Source organism: Mytilus trossulus, chromosome 5 (assembly GCF_036588685.1).
Source record: "Mytilus trossulus isolate FHL-02 chromosome 5, PNRI_Mtr1.1.1.hap1, whole genome shotgun sequence".
Taxonomy (NCBI): Eukaryota; Metazoa; Mollusca; class Bivalvia; order Mytilida; family Mytilidae; genus Mytilus; species Mytilus trossulus.
The window spans coordinates 84879330-84894176 of record NC_086377.1 but is presented as its reverse complement, the minus strand read 5'-3'; the positions used below and the strand labels follow the sequence as shown (position 1 = coordinate 84894176).

The 14847-nt window shown below is 33.1% G+C and overlaps 1 long non-coding RNA gene across 1 annotated transcript in view; it reads left to right on the top strand.

Moving 5' to 3' along the window:
* LOC134719224 (uncharacterized) overlaps nt 1-14847 on the top strand; it is a 36018-nt gene that overhangs the window by 20908 nt on the left and 263 nt on the right. Inside the window, exon 2 of the long non-coding RNA XR_010107551.1 lies at nt 8900-8923. This is a non-coding gene — a long non-coding RNA (uncharacterized LOC134719224). The remainder of the gene's footprint in view (nt 1-8899; nt 8924-14847) is intronic.

Below are 14847 nucleotides of genomic sequence, written 5' to 3'. Positions count from 1 at the left end.
TGTTGGCAATTTCAGTTCATAAGTAATCCCTATAACAAAAGTTACCCGGGTCTCAATAAAATATAGCCACATTATTTTAAACTTTTCTAAATTTCGTATTTACACCTAAATTTCAATATGGCAGCAATAGCTGTGAAAGGGCTTACTTTTATAGTTCTGATTGTGGAATCTATTGTACACGAAGTCATATGCTTGTGCCACCTGAAGACCTAAGCAATTTTATAGGAACAGTATAATTTATTTGAGCCCTGCATGTGATTTCCATTTGTAATGAGAACATGGAGAAGGAGATTTATATTCCACTTTTCACTTTAAAAAGTGACGATAAAAATAGGCCAATCCAACCTATAACCTATAAATATGAGTTTCCAACAAACTGAACTCGCGTATCTTTTTTCAATCAATAGTTTTAAGAAATTTTATGAATCATACTTGTTTTCACAGGGTCCCCACGCTATTATCATCCTGAAAAAAATCAACATTTAGATGTCATTTTTACACTTAACATGCTTAAGGCGGGATATGGTGATTAATAACAACTGCACATAGTAAGCGTGTTTACATTTAGGATTATCATTTCGAAGAACTATAAAAAATAAAAAAAACAAATTACAAATATTATACGTTCAAGGCACACTGTCACTGTCAAAACAATATGGCGTATCGATAAATCTTGGGCAGGTAAAGTCTCGTTCTAACGACCGTGATGTTGAGTATTTTACACTGATTAGTGTAACGGTTGCCAGTCCCCTTAGTATAATAGTCCCAGGTTTTTTATGCCCCACCTTTATTATGTTTTCTGGTCTGTGCCTCCTGTTAGTCTGTGCGTCCCTTTGTCAAACTTCAGGTTAAAGTTTTTGGTCAAGGTAGTTTTTAATGAAGTTGAAGTCCAATCAACTTGAAACTTAGTACTCATGTTCCCCATGATATGATCTTTTTAATTTTAATGCCAAATTAAAGTATTGACCCCAATTTCACGGTCCACTGAACATTTTAAATAATAGTGCAAGTGGGACATCCTTGTACTATGGACACATTCTTGTTTCATCAGCAACTAGGCCGACCTTGCCCTGTGGAATGTTTCTTTCCGGGACACTATAAATTTTCCTTTCTGCTTTTCCCGGTCGTATTTGGCATTTTGGGGGGATGAATTGTCAATCTCATTACCCCCTTCATCTGCAGTTTTTTGTTTTAAAACTGACGATGTTCCTGGAGTGCCCGTACTAAAATATTTAAAAATATTTGGTTGCATGGATTGGTTTCGTGCTCAAAAGCTTTCCGACAAGACAGGCCAATACTGATTAATACATCATATCCTGAGCCACCCAGAATTATTTGTTCTATTTTTTAAATATGTACAACAGGACCTGTACAAACCAGTTCAAATTCTTGGAATCCCAGATTGCGTAATTGAATCTGGTTGGCTAAGATAGAATAATGCTGAAGAGATTTTCCACTTTCTATTTTGGAAACGCCAAGAATTTTTTGTTACTAGTCCGTCGGGCATATTGGGTTAAAAATTTTGATTGCCACGGGTGTAAATGTAAAGCAAAATTATATCCGGGTGAAATTTGATCCGGAGGAAAAAATGTCACAGTAGTTGTTGTTATTTTTTTATCCGGAGGAAAATATTTCCCTGGGATATTTTTTCCTTTGCCATGAAATTCTATCTGGGTAGTTAACTTATTGAATAGTTATTAGAAAAAACTTATCCTTTACAAATACTATGAAATACTAAAAGTGTATTTGGATTAAACCTATTTTGTAAAAAAAAATGTGTTATAATGGGAATTATATCACAAATTATCATTGGACAAATTTCCTGAAAAAAATCAAGTAAATATCATTCTTTTAAAAAGAAAATTATTATTAAACATAAGAAAGAAAACAAGAAATAATTTCAAAGACTGTAATTGTGAAATAATATCATGATTAAATAAGGTAAGTGAAATACATGGTAAAGTGAGTTGTTTTCAGATATCAGTTCGAATATAAATTAAAACATAAAGGTTGAAATGTATTTGCATTACTACTGTTAACAGTAATGGAAGAATTTATTGCTATTCATACATTGTTTTGTCATAGTCAATTTATTAAATTTTTTGTAATTTTTTGTAATCTTTTACAAAAATCTTCTGATCTGAAACTACTGGACTAAATTTAACCAAACTTGGCCACAATCATCTGTAGGGTATCTAGTTTAAAAAATATGTCAGATGACCCTGCCTGGCAACCAACATGGCCAACATGGCTAAACATAGAACATAGGGGTAAAAGGCTGTTTTGGCTTATATCTCTAAAACTAAAGTATTTAGAGCAAATCTGACATGGGGATAAAGATCAGTTTTAGATCTATCTGCTCTGAAATTTTCAGACGAATCAGACAACCTATTGTTGGGTTGCTGCCCTTGAATTGTTACTTTTTGGGAAATTTTGCAGTTTTTGGTTATTATCTTAAATATTGTTATAGATAGAGATAATCTGTAAACAGCAATAATGTTCAGCAAAGTACGATCTACAAATAAGTCAAATGACCAAAATTGTACATTGACAAACTTAGCAATAGGGCATCATGATTGAAAAATGTATCCGATTACCCTGCTATCCAACCAACTTGCCATGATGGCCACCATGGCTAAACATAGAACATAGGGATTTACTATAGAAGTCTAAGGGAAAATTGTAAAAACAAATCAAATGGTCACAATTGAGAACTTATTTAAATAATAATAAGGGTCTTCAATAACTATAATATTGTAAGTCAAGGTACTAGTGCGATGACCTACTTTTAACTTAAATAGTGGGCCAAATTAAACCAAACGTGGCCTCAATCATTATTAGGGTATTTAATACTATAGATTTATTATGATTTAAGCTTTATTTTACATGATTTTCAAAACCACAGTGGATATAGGTGAGCGACACAGGCTCTTGAAAGCCTCTAGTTCAGGTTTTAATTGTTGAATAGTCTTTGTCCTAAATATGCGTTTCAATCCTTCCCCATAGGCTTCAAATTTAATAATACATGTCATGCATGTGTAGATCATTACATGGTAATCACATTTTAAACCTTTGTACCAGATCACTTTATGTAATCTCTTTCCCGCCATTTTAAGGCTTGTGCAGTTCGCAGGCTGTTGTAAATTGATGTCAGCAACACAATTTATTTAGCACGTCTAGTATATCAAATGGTTGTCCCCTTAGACAAATGTGATTATCAAAATAAATTTCATCTAGGCTATATGTTATTACATTTTAATAATGTATCACTAATCATAGATGTGGGTGATTGGTTTTTATCTTTTTGAAAATTTGAATTAGTTGTGATAACAATGTTAATCAATTGTTTAACAAAAACACTGTAATATAACAAATAGACAGGTACATGTATGTGAACCATAGGCTTCACTTTTCGAATTACAGAATTCCCCGTATCTATCCCCCTCCTTTACTCTAGTAATCTGAAACATGAATTAAATATCACGTGCCTGTCTTGTGTACAAATACATACTACTAAATACGCACCTGCAATCAAGAAATTTCTCTTAAATAAGTACACAATGTTCTTTATCATGTTTATAAAATCTGTTTTACAAGGGAACTGTATGACCTTCACTGTACAATGCTGTATAGTCAGCGAATTTTATTGGCATTCCATTCTTGAAATTACATTTTATAATATTGGACGCAGGATTTTTTTTTTTTTTTTACAGGTTAAAATCTGTCTATAAATAAACTCTTTGTATTTTTGCCAGACGCGCGTTTCGTCAGTCTACAGTGACACTCAAACAAAACAAAAGTTAAAAAGGCCAAATAAAGTACGAAGTTGAAGACCATTGAGCATGTTGAGGACCAAAACTTCCTAAAAGTTTTGCCAAATACAGCTAAGGTCATGAAGGTAATCCTGAGGTACAATGAGGTAGAAAAGCCTAAGTATTTCAAAAATTCAAAGTTTTGTAAACACTTATTATTATGACCATATCAATGATAATTTACATGTTTAACATTTTATATAAATCTTTATTTGCAGATTCTTATCAGACTAATTAACTGGTGGCAGATGGGGTAATAATGTATGTAATATAAAGTGGCATTAAGGCCATGAAGACAAACTATACAATAACATGCTGAAGTTGCAATAAGAGTTTGACGAAGGCCCACGTGTAATCCCTTATTGACAATTGCAGAACTCTGGCAAACAGATTTTACATCGGGTATTTAACATGTTTAATCATATTGATAATTATACAGAGGCTTTACAAGTTTCTTTCAAAACAACAATTAGAAGGCAAAGTGTACACAATTAACTACTCCACAGAATTTTTTATGCCCGGCCGTAACGGAGGGGGCATTAAGTTTTACCCTTGTCTGTCTGTACGTACGTACGTCCGTACGTCCCAAAGTTTGTTTCCGTTCTCTTACTTTAGTTTGCCTCAACAAATTTTATGAAACTTATACACAATGCTTGTTACCACAAAACACAAATCAAGTTTGAATTTTGGTGGCGTTCTCTAACCGTTCTAGAGTTATGCCCCTTTACAAATGGAAAAATTGCTGAATTTTCATTTCCGTTCTCTTACTTTAGTTTGCCTCAATCAAATGCTTATTACTACAAAACACAGATCAAGTTTGAATTTTGGTGGTGTTGCTTTAACTGTTATAGAGTTGTGCCCCTTTACAAATGGAAAAATTGCTAAACGTTTCCTTTCTCTAACAAGTTAGCCTCAACCAGATGTTATGAAACTTATACACCATGCTTTTTACTACAAAATACAGTTATTCCCCTTTATAACATTATATGATATGCCAGCAGGGCATAATCTATGTGCCATTGACACATTCCCCATTTATTTAACTATCACATATTTGGATTTGGCTTGTAAAAATACACCAGAAACTGAAATAAAAAAGGGGTTAACCGTTTTCTTTTTTGAAACACGAGATTTTGAAAATAACAATATAACATGCCAAAAATAAATAGATTATATATAAGGGAAACTGATGAAATTTGGCAAGAGTTTTTACATGGTCGTTATTCCATTTTATTTATCCATAAAGTTTTTACATGGTCGTTATTCTATTTTATTAATCCACAAAGTTTTTACATGGTCGTTATTCTATTTGATCAATCCACAGAGTTTTTACATGGTCGTTATTCTATTTAATTTATCCACAGAGTTTTTACATGGTTGTTATTCTATTTTATTAATCCACAGAGTTTTACATGGTCGTTATTCTATTTTATTAATCCACATAGTTTTTACATGGTCGTTATTCTATTTGATTAATCCACAGAGTTTTTACATGGTCGTTATTCTATTTTATTAATCCACAGAGTTCGTTATTCTATTTTATCAATCCACAGAGTTTTTACATGGACGTTATTCTATTTTATTAATCCACAGAGTTTTTATGGTTGTTATTCTATTTTATTAATCCACAGAGTTTTTACATGGTCGTTATTGTATTTTATTAATCCACAGAGTTTTTACATGGTCGTTATTCTGTTTTATTAATCAACAGAGTTTTTACATGGTCGTTATTCTGTTTCATCAATCCACAGATTTTTTTCAAACATTGGTTTATTATGTATATGATTCAAAATAGAACAACAAATGGATTGATGTTAAGGAAGTCCTTAGCAACCCTGATTGTTTTCAAGCTATATCCTGTGGAATTTAACCTTTAGCGGCGACATTATTGATGTGTACATTGACGTCAACTTGCACAATTCATACGCTATACAATGTATAGATATAAGTAAAGCTAATAAACTATTGTGCCTTGCCCACATAAAGAGCGTGAGTGTGTGACAGCCATTTTGCTATTAATTACTTATGCTTATTTCAAAGCGTATACTGTTCAATTGATTAGAAAGTTAGCTGACTTAAATTTTTTATGAATACTTTTGCTGCCCAGAAAATGCAAATTGACATAATAAATGTACTGCAACTGATTAAAAAGAAAATTACTGTTGGCTTCCAATAGTCAATTTCAATCATCATTGTACAGTCAGGGGACTTTCTTAAATGAGTGATTTTTATGCCCCATTTATTGGGATTATGTTTTTTGGTATGTGCGTCCGTTAGTTCGTCTGTCCGGCCGTCCGTCCGTCTGTCTGGCCGTCCGTCCGTCTGTCCATCCGTTCGTCCCGCTTCAGGTTTAAGTTTTTGGTCGAGGTAGTTTTTGATGAAGTTGAAGTCAAATCAACTTGAAACTTAGTAAACATGTTCCCTATGATATGATCTTTCTAATTTTAATGCCAAATTAAAGATTTTATCCCATTTTCACGGTCCACTGAACATAGAAAATGATAGTGCGGATGGGGCATCCGTGTACTTGGGACACATTCTTGTTTAAATCACTGATTCAAGTTACATTGTGTTCACAAATGTTGGAAGTAAGAGTTGTCTTTTTTTAATAATCACTTATTTAAGTAGTACAAATAAATCACTAGACTAAGGGATTTAATTTTATTGTAGCTTTAAATGTACAATACTACTGATCCAGGGACTAATTATATTGTAAAATTATCAGAACCAACATCTGTGTTGATAAGATGACCGGTCATGTCAGGTGATGACCCTGTACTGAATCTGGGATGATGACATGAAAAATCACTTGTTTAAAAAATTGAAAACAACATGTTTAATGATTTCATGCGTCTGAAGCGCTTTTCTGTATTTACCTTTTATCAGGAACGCTCAAAGCCAAACATTTGAAATCCGAGGATGTATAAGTAACGAAACAGTTGAAGAGCTATCTGACAAAAAATACCTAAAACAAATAGCATAATTCATCTAAGGTCAACTTTGCCTGAGTGAGTTTAAACCTGTGTTTCTTTGTAATCTCGAAATTTGTAAACGGATAATTTTAGAAAGGTTTGTTATAAATCATGTCAGTACCGAAGTTTAAATATCATACCTCTATTTTCTTCAAAAAAATCACTTCTTTAAGTATTATTATTTTAATAACCCTCACTAATTTCAACACCCCCTGAACAGTAAAATTTTATTACATAATCTGTAAGATGAAACCTTGAATTGAGTATACCTATCAGTTAACCATTATTTGTTCCACATGCACAGCTGAAAAATTGCGTATTATTTTGAATATGTTTTTTACTGTAATGAGGTCAAATGTAGAACCCCCTTTAACAAACTAACAAAACAGAACCGATCAAACTTTCAATAATTTTCATGATTAGATTTTTTTGTTCATGTTGTTTCTTTTACATTGTTGTAGTTAATGCCCCTTAAAAATATTTCTCTTTAATTACAACTCTTGTGTACAAACATGATAAAATGTTGTGTTTTTCTTTCACAGGATATAATGGCAAGTTGGGATAAGGTAAGATTTTCTTCTTTAAAGTCAATGGTCATGTGACCTATGTCATGTGACCTATGTCATGTGACCTATGTTGTCTATAAATTGTACATAAAGATACAGGAGTGTAGTATTCTCAGAGTCAGTCAGAGGGAGAATAGGAGAAATTAAATTGACTACAGTGAACAGAATTTCAATATACAAAATTATCGCTATTTTACGAAATTTTCCCTTTGATCTTACTAACTGATAATTTCCTTTCTCAGCACTGTAGAGTGATACCAAAAATTATCGCTAGACACTAAGGGCGCACATACCATTGTCAATGAAATTGTGTTTTTCTTTTTCAAGATTTAAAAGCAAGTTGGAATAAGGTAAGATTTTCTTCTTAAAAATCAATGGTCATGTGACCTATGTTGTCTATAAACTGTACATAAAGATACAGACGTGTAGTATTCTCAGTCAGTCAGTGTCATGTGACCTATGTCATGTGACCTACATGTATATCGTCTATAAACTGTACATAAAGATACAGGCGTGCAGTATTTTCAGAGTCAGTTAGTGTCATGTGACCTATGTTGTCTATAAATTGTACATAAAGATACAGGAGTAGTATTCTCAGAGTCAGTCACTGTCATGTGACCTATGTCATATGACCTATGTTGTCTATAAAATGTACATAAAGATACAGGCGTGCAGTATTCTCAGATTCAGTCAGTGTCATGTGACCTATGTCATGTGACCTACATGTATATCGTCTATAAACTGTACATAAAGATACAGGCTTGCAGTATTTTCAGAGTCAGTTAGTTTCATGTGACCTATGTTGTCTATAAACTGTACATAAAAGATACAAGTGTGTTAAATAAGTATTCTAAGAGTCAGTCAGTGTCACGTGACCTATGTCATGTGACCTATGTTGTCTATAAACTACATAAAGATACAGACGTGCAGTTTTCTTAGTCAGTCAGTGTCATGTGACCTATGTCATGTGATCTTAGTCATATGACCTATGTCATATGACCTATGTCATGCGACCTATGTCATGCGACCTATGTCATGTGACCTATGTTGTCTATAAACTGTACATAAAGATACAGGAGTGCAGTATTCTCAGGGGAGAACAGGAGAAATCAACATTACTACAGTGAACAGAATTCCAAAGGGAAATAACTAATTTTTTAAAACATTTTTAAAAGACATTGTATAAATGATAAATGACATTTTATGTTTTTTCTCTCCTTTCTTTGGTCAAATGTTGGTAAATTGTTTGAAGAATTTTCTGAATGTTATATGTATAATTTTATGAAGTGAACTCCTCTAATTAGATAGTAATCTATTTTTATTAAAGGATATATTTCATTACATTTAAAGTTGTTGGCATGGATAGAGAAGTTGCAGATCTATATAAGTTTGTGTCACTTGACAGCCTCTTGTTCTTATTGTTGAAGACCGTACCATTGCCTATAATTGCTTACATCCACTTCATTTGAACTTAAGTGGATTATTGTCTCATTGGAAATCATATCTCCTTATTTTTATAAATATACAATGATTTCATTTTCTTTTACAGGATATAATGGCAAGTTGGGATGAGGTAAGTTTTTCTTCCTAAAATTCATTGTCATGTGACCTATATCATGTGACCTATGTTGTTTATAAACTGTATATAAAGATACAGGTGTGCAGTATTCTCAGGGGGGAGAACAGGAGAAATCAAAATGACTACAGTGAACAGAATTTCAATATACAAAATTCCAGGAGACAAAAAAAAGAAACGTAAAATATTGTAGGACATTCACAAGAGTGATACCAAAAATGCACGTGCCATTATCAATGACATTGTGTTTTTCTTTTTCAAGATATATATATAAAATGGCAAGTTGGAATAAGGTAAGAGTTTCTTCTTAAAAATCAATGGGCATGTGACTTATGTTGTCTATAAACTGTACATAAAGATACAGGCGTGCAGTATTCTCAGAGTCAGTGTCATGTAACCTATGTCATGTGACCTATGTCATGTGACCTATGTTGTCTATAAACTGTACATAAAGATACAGGAGTGCAGTATTCTCAGGGGAGAACAGGAGAAATCAGTAATGTTACAGTGAACAGAATCACAAAGGGAAATAACTAATTTTTTAAAACATTTTCAATTGACATTGTATAAGGGATAAATGACATTTTAAGTTTTTTTCTTGTTTCTTTGGTCAAATGTTGGTAAATTGTTTGAAGAATTTTCTGAATGTTATACATATATAATTTTATGAAGTGAACTCCTCTAATTAGATAATAATCTATTTTTATTAAAGGATATATTTCATTACATTTAAAGTTGTTGGCATGGATAGAAAAGTTGCAGATCTATATTAGTTTGTGACAAATGAAAGAAAAAAATTGGACCTATTAATTATATTTGATTATAATTTGACAATAGATATAACATTGTGTTACATCATATCTAATTTAAGAGAACTATTTTTAGTGATTAAATCATATCTAATGTTAGAGAACTATGTTCTACCATATTTCTGTTCAAAGGGAAATAACTAAAACTTATTCAATGAACAAGTAACAGGTCGAGAACTCTAAATTTCCTGACGTCAGAATAAATTTGCATAGTAATTTTCAAAACACAAGGCCAAAATGGCCTTGAAAAACTGACCAATCGACTCAATGAACTACAATGCATTGTGGGCTACTACGAGTTTACTACAACTCGACATGCTCGAAAACACGTGGAATTATTGAAAAAACTGTCAACTAATATAGAGTCTGGGACTCTCAAAATAAATGTTTTTGTTCTGCGAATATGTTCATTGTAAGATATATAACATAATCTTCAATTTGCATGATTGAAAAAGTATTGCTTACGAGCTTCACTGTTCGACTTTAATTTCTTTCTTGCCTTGTAAAAGAAGTTAAGTAGGTTTTTGTCGAGCCTGCAACTTTTGTTGCAGAAAGCTCGACATAAGGATAGTGATCCGGCGGCGGCGGCGTTAGCGAACTTCTTAAAAGCTTTATATTTTAGCAGGTGAAAGACCTGGATGCTTCATACTTTGTATATATATGCCTCATGTTACGAAGTTTCCGTCAGTCACATGTCCAATGTCCTTGACCTCATTTTCATGGTTCAGTGACCACTTGAAAAAAAAGTTCAGATTTTTTGTAATGTTGAATTCTCTCTTATTATAAGTATTTGGTATGTGCGTACCTTGCAAGGTCCTCATGCCCATCAGACAGTTTTCACTTGACCTTGACCTCATTTCATGGATCAGTGAACAAGGTTAAGTTTTGGTGGTCAAGTCCATATTTCAGATACTATAAGCAATAGGGCTAGTATATTCGGTGCATGGAAGGACTGTAAGGTGTACATGTCTAACTGGCAGGTGTCATCTGACCTTGACCTCATTTTCATGGTTCAGTGGTTATAGTTAAGTTTTTGTGTTTTGGTCTGTTGTTCTCATACTTTATGCAATAGGTGTACTATATTTGTTGTATGGAATGATTGTAAGGTGTACATGTCTAGCGGCAAATGTCATCAGACCTTGACCTCATTTTCATGGTTCAGTGGTCAAAGTTAAGTTTTTGAGTTTTGGTCTTTTTATCTAATATTATATGCCAAAGGTCAACTATATTTGGTGTATGGAAATATTTTATGTAATAAAGCTTTATATTTAGGACTATCAACATAATATCAATGATTAGTAAAGAAGGCGAGACAATTCAGCGTGTGCACTCTTGTTTTCCATTGTTATGCATTGTACCTGTGCAATAATTTCACGACGTGAAACCGTGAAATTTCGTATGAAGTGATTACTGTCAAGTATGAAATGTAATCTCTTTAAAACATATAAAATGTCATTCCAAAAACAGTTCTGCCTCAAAAAACACAAAAACTGGCACAGAAACACTTCTATATGTACTGGATGTGTAAACTTTTTATCAGGATCTGAACATCATAATATTCAGTATGCTAAAAATAAGTGTTATTAAAGCTCGGACGGTAAATAGCTTAAAATATTTTGTAGTTTCATCACTCGATGCATAACATTGAGAATGGAAATTCGGAATGTGTCAAAGAGACAACAACTCGACTATAGAACAGACAACAGCAGAGTCTGTCATAGGTATTTTTATCTTTCGGCTGCTGTCCTGTGCAATATCTCCGATTATATAAATTCTCTGGATCATAGTGGGTGCAATATTACCTATTAAGTTAGAAATACGATGATGAGGTATGAGTGCCAATTGAGACATCTTTGCATTCAATACACAATTTAGTAAAGTAAGCAATCATAGGTTCTTTGCTGAAAAGTAAGCTATAAAGGGACCAAAAATTATTTGTGTAAAATAACATAAAAAAAAGGCCTTATTTTATATACAAAAATAGAAATTTTTATATCCAATGCATAAAAGAAATATAGTAGGTTTAGGTGTAACGGTGCAATTTTCACAAAACATATCAAAACATATCAAATTTCCCACTTTGTCGAACATACACATGGATAACATCATTAATGATTTTATTAGGATTGACAAATGTTCGAGTCCGAGTCTGTTAAAAATTAAAAAAAATTCTAATATCTCCATTTGAAAAAAAATCTTAGCAAAGACGAAAACCATATGAAACAACAGTTGTTTTCCACTACCGTCAGAGCAAAGGGAACAGTTTGAAAGTGCCAAATACTGAAATATATATATGTCAAAAATCAATACTTTTTTGTAAACACTGTGATGTATGTAAATACTTTATAATGGAAACCCGAACTTCTGAGGGATGTTTATATACAAAAATAAGGAGATGGGGTATGATTGCCAAATGGGACAACTATCCACTTGAGCACACATAAAGTGGATGTAAGTAATGATAGGCAACTGTAACGCCTTCAACAATGAGAAAACCCAATACCGTATAGTCGGCTATTAATGGCCACAATTGATGATTATACGCTATTGTCTCTTAAAGACAAATATATAAACACATTTTGTCCTCGATTTAAATTACTTTTTAAACATAAAAGTAGGTGCAATATATATTTTTAAACTCAAAAAGTTTAGTGACCCCATCAGATACTTGACAAACTCTAAGTCTTCGTCTTTTGTATGAACACAAAATTCATGGATCACACATTTCTCTTTAACTATCTATACGAAAGTTTCTGCACTCATGAATATTAGCATGGGCTGTAATCGACGGCTAACTTTACACTTGTATGTTTGTCTGATGTGTAATTGTGTTTTTCACTGTTGTTTCGTTGCTGTCTGGTGGACAAATACATGAATTCTGCATGTCATCATCAAACACGTGAATAGCTATATATCTGGTATATCAAACACTTTTTCTTCGCATAGAAAGAACTCTTCATTAATCTGAGCATGGAAATGAATACTTTATATCACAAACTATAAATGTGTTATGAAGGTAGATGTCACAGTTGTTATGTGGTAATTTTTGCTGTGTGTGTTAATGTTTATGTTTTTACATGATCCTGTTTGTGTTTGAGATTTGCAAATATCATTTTCATTATTAATTAAAAATGTACTTTCAATAAATTTTAGGGAGGAAGCTTGATGGTTCATGGCATTCCCTCTTAATTAGAAAATAATCTATTATAAATATTCAATCAGAATCCAAATTCAGAGCTGTCTTAAACTTAAATGTTGTGTCCATACTTGTTCAACTGTTCAGGGTTCGACCTATGCAGGAAAATCCAGTTTGCTGTCACTTGACAGCCTCTTGTTCTTATTGTTGAAGGCCGTACCGTTGCCTATAATTGCTGACATCCACTTCATTTGAACTTAAGTGGATAGTTGTCTCATTGGTAATTATATCTCCTTATTTTGATAAATATACAATGATTTCAATTTCTTTTACAGGATATAATGGCAAGTTGGGATGAGGTAAGTTTTTCTTCTTAAAAGTCATTGTCATGTGACCTATGTCATGTGTCCGATGTTGTCTATAAACTGTACAGAAAGATATAGGTGTGTAGTATTCTCAGAGTCAGTCAGTGTCATGTGATCTACAAAATGTATGTCATGTGATCTATGTTGTCTACAAACTGTACATAAAGATACAGGCGTGCAGTATTCTCAGATTCAGTCACTGTCATGTGACCTATGTCATGTGACCTATGTTGTCTATAAAATGTACATAAAGATACAGGCGTGCAGTATTCTCAGATTCAGTCACTGTCATGTGACCTATGTCATGTGACCTATGTTGTCTACAAACTGTACATAAAGATACAGGCGTGCAGTATTCTCAGATTCAGTCACTGTCATGTGACCTATGTCATGAGACTTATGTTGTCTATAAAATGTACATTAAGATACGATACAGGCGTGCAGTAATCTCAGAGTCAGTCAGTGTCATGTGACTTATGTTGTCAATAAAATGTACATAAAGATACAGGTGTGCAATATCTCAGAGTCAGTCAGTGTCATGTGACCTATGTCATGTGACCTATGTTATAAAGATACAGGCGTGCAGTATTCTCAGGGGGAGAACAGGAGAAATCAAAATGACTACAGTGAACAGAATTTCAATATACAAAATTCGAGGAGACAAAAAAAAAAGAAACGTAAGATATTGTAGGACATTCACAACTCTTTATGTCGAAGAGAATCTGATAACGTCATGGAAAAAAATGAAAAACAATCAAAATTCAACGGTCTACATTAATCATTTCAGGGCCATTTATAGCTGACTATGCAATATGGGCTTTGATCATTGTTGAAGGCTGTACAGTGACCTATAGTTGTTATTTTCTGTGTCATTATACCCCCGCTTTAAAAAAAGGGGGTATCCTGTTTTACCTCTGTCTGTCAGTCCGTCCGTCAGTCCGTCCGTCAGTCCGTCAGTCAGTCCGTCAGTCAGTCCGTCCCATGAAACTTTCGTCACATTTTTTTCAGGAATTACACATCCACCCCTTCTGTAATTTGGTATCAACATTTATATATGTCAGCCATACTGTGTGATGCGTTTTCAGATTCATCACTTGACAACTTCATGTTTACCGAACACTTGTATGATTTTACACATGATAGCCAAGTTGAAAATTTTCGTTACATTTTTTTCAGGAACTACAATACAAGGATTTCTGAAATTTGGTTTCAGGATTTATATAGGTCAGCTATACCGTGTGATGCGTTTTCAGATTCATCACTCGACAACTTCCTGTTTACCGAACACTTGTATGATTTTACACATGATAGCCAAGTTGAAAATTTTCGTCACATTTTTCTAAGGAACTACAATACAAGGATTTCTGAAATTCGGTTTCAGGATTTATATAAGTCAGCTATACCGTGTGATGCGTTTTCAGATTCATCACTCGACAACTTCCTGTTTACCGAACACTTGCATATTTTTTACACTATTAATATTATCCACTTGCGGCGGGGGTATCATCAGTGAGCAGTAGCTCGCAGTTTCACTTGTTTTGTCTATTTTGTAGAATTGTCTCATTGGCAATCATGCCACGTCTTCTTTTTATATTCAAAACATTACATAGA